The 2,500-nt window shown below is 57.4% G+C and overlaps 1 protein-coding gene across 1 annotated transcript in view; it reads left to right on the forward strand.

Annotated features, from left to right (window-relative positions):
* The window catches only part of r3hdm2 (R3H domain containing 2), a gene marked incomplete at its 5' end in the record, with an annotated part of 56,380 nt that overhangs the window by 19,897 nt on the left and 33,983 nt on the right, over positions 1-2,500 (forward strand).

The raw sequence follows: 2,500 nt of genomic DNA on the forward strand, positions 1-2,500 counted from the left end.
AGGGTCATGGAGGACCAGTGGAGAACCGGCCACAGGGTCATGAAGGACCAGTGGAGAACCGGCCACAGGGTCATGGAGGACCAGTGGAGAACCGGCCACAGGGTCATGGAGGACCAGTGGAGAACCGGCCACAGGGTCATGGAGGACCAGTGGAGAACCGGCCACAGGGTCATGGAGGACCAGTGGAGAACCGGCCACAGGGTCATGAAGGACCAGTGGAGAACCGGCCACAGGGTCATGAAGGACCAGTGGAGAACCGGCCACAGGGTCATGAAGGACCAGTGGAGAACTGGCCACAGGGTCATGGAGGACCAGTGGAGAACCGGCCACAGGGTCATGGAGGACCAGTGGAGAACCGGCCACAGGGTCATGGAGGACCAGTGGAGAACCGGCCACAGGGTCATAGAGGACCAGTGGAGAACCGGCCACAGGGTCATGAAGGACCAGTGGAGAACCGGCCACAGGGTCATGGAGGACCAGTGGAGAACCGGCCACAGGGTCATGAAGGACCAGTGGAGAACCGGCCACAGGGTCATGGAGGACCAGTGGAGAACCGGCCACAGGGTCATGGAGGACCAGTGGAGAACCGGCCACAGGGTCATGGAGGACCAGTGGAGAACCGGCCACAGGGTCATGGAGGACCAGTGGAGAACCGGCCACAGGGTCATGGAGGACCAGTGGAGAACCGGCCACAGGGTCATGGAGGACCAGTGGAGAACCGGCCACAGGGTCATGGAGGACCAGTGGAGAACCGGCCACAGAGTCATGGAGGACCAGTGGAGAACCGGCCACAGGGTCATGGAGGACCAGTGGAGAACCGGCCACAGGGTCATGGAGGACCAGTGGAGAACCGGCCACAGGGTCATGAAGGACCAGTGGAGAACCGGCCACAGGGTCATGGAGGACCAGTGGAGAACCGGCCACAGGGTCATGAAGGACCAGTGGAGAACCGGCCACAGAGTCATGGAGGACCAGTGGAGAACCGGCCACAGAGTCATGGAGGACCAGTGGAGAACCGGCCACAGAGTCATGGAGGACCAGTGGAGAACCGGCCACAGAGTCATGGAGGACCAGTGGAGAACCGGCCACAGAGTCATGGAGGACCAGTGGAGAACCGGCCACAGGGTCATGGAGGACCAGTGGAGAACCGGCCACAGGGTCATGAAGGACCAGTGGAGAACCGGCCACAGGGTCATGGAGGACCAGTGGAGAACCGGCCACAGAGTCATGGAGGACCAGTGGAGAACCGGCCACAGAGTCATGGAGGACCAGTGGAGAACCGGCCACAGAGTCATGGAGGACCAGTGGAGAACCGGCCACAGAGTCATGGAGGACCAGTGGAGAACCGGCCACAGGGTCATGGAGGACCAGTGGAGAACCGGCCACAGGGTCATGAAGGACCAGTGGAGAACCGGCCACAGGGTCATGGAGGACCAGTGGAGAACCGGCCACAGGGTCATGGAGGACCAGTGGAGAACCGGCCACAGGGTCATGGAGGACCAGTGGAGAACCGGCCACAGGGTCATGGAGGACCAGTGGAGAACCGGCCACAGAGTCATGGAGGACCAGTGGAGAACCGGCCACAGGGTCATGAAGGACCAGTGGAGAACCGGCCACAGGGTCATGGAGGACCAGTGGAGAACCGGCCACAGGGTCATGGAGGACCAGTGGAGAACCGGCCACAGGGTCATGGAGGACCAGTGGAGAACCGGCCACAGGGTCATGGAGGACCAGTGGAGAACCGGCCACAGGGTCATGGGCTCATTGATGCCTGTGTGGTCGATCAAACAGTCGAGCTACTGGAGCTCAAACTGCTAAAATCTTGACAGATACCACAGCACACCTTCAGGGGTCAGAGGAGGCCATGCCTCGACGGGTCAGGGGGACCAACACAATATTAGTAATAACGTTATGCCTAATCGGTGTGTGTGTGTGTGTGTGTGTGTGTGTATATATAGGCGTAAGTTCTGGAAGATAAATGTCAGCTCCAGTCCCAGTTCACCGTGTTTTACTAATGCTCATGTGCATTTTCCTCATGAAGTCTTTGAGTTTAGTCTGTCTGGTCATGCCATGTTACATCTCTGAAGAAGTTTCTGCTTGGTTTTGGTTCTGGACGTTTTGGACAAGTTGCACATGAAGCGATGAAAGTCACACACAGACGATGTTAAGTGTCTTTTAGCTGATAAATACACAGAACGATTGATTATTGGTTTTCTTGACAGCTGGGCAGCGCAGGTCTCAGTGTGTATGCATCAGTTTAACACAGTGATGGATCTCTGTGTGTGTGTGTGTGTGTGTGTGTGTGTGTGTGTGTGTGTTGACAGGTCTGGTGATTGACAGGTCTGATGATTGACAGGACTGGTGATTGACAGGTCTGATGATTGACAGGTCTGGTGATTGACAGGTCTGGTGATGACAGGTCTGGTGATTGACAGGTCTGGTGATTGACAGGTCTGATGATTGACAGGTCTGGTGATTGACAGGTCTGGTGATTGACAGG

This window comes from Gobio gobio (assembly GCF_949357685.1).
Source record: "Gobio gobio genome assembly, chromosome: 17".
NCBI lineage: Eukaryota > Metazoa > Chordata > Actinopteri > Cypriniformes > Gobionidae > Gobio > Gobio gobio.